A 419-nucleotide genomic window follows, 5' to 3' on the forward strand; every position below is an offset into this window, starting at 1 on the left:
ACTGTTCTTGTGGGAACCAGTTCATTCTTTTCATTATGAACCACTGTCATGCCTCCCTTCTTGGGGACAACTTGGACAGGGCTCACCCAGGGGCTATCCAAAATAGGATAAATAATCCCAGCCTCTAGTAACTTAGTGACCTCTTTCTGCACCACTTCCTTCATGGCTGGATTTAGCCGCCTCTGTGGTTGAACCACTGGCTTAGCATCATCCTCCAATAGGATCTTGTGCATGTATCTTGCTGGGCTAATGCCCTTAAGATCCCTTATGGACCACCCAAGAGCTATCTTGTGTGTCCTTAGCACTTGAATTAGTGCTTTCTCTTCCTGTGGATTTAAAGCAGAGCTTATGATCAATGGAAAAGTGTCACCCTCTCTCAGAAATGCATATTTCAGGGATGGTGGTAGTGGTTTGAGCTC

This window comes from Arachis ipaensis, chromosome B08 (genome assembly GCF_000816755.2).
Source record: "Arachis ipaensis cultivar K30076 chromosome B08, Araip1.1, whole genome shotgun sequence".
Classification (NCBI taxonomy): domain Eukaryota; kingdom Viridiplantae; phylum Streptophyta; class Magnoliopsida; order Fabales; family Fabaceae; genus Arachis; species Arachis ipaensis.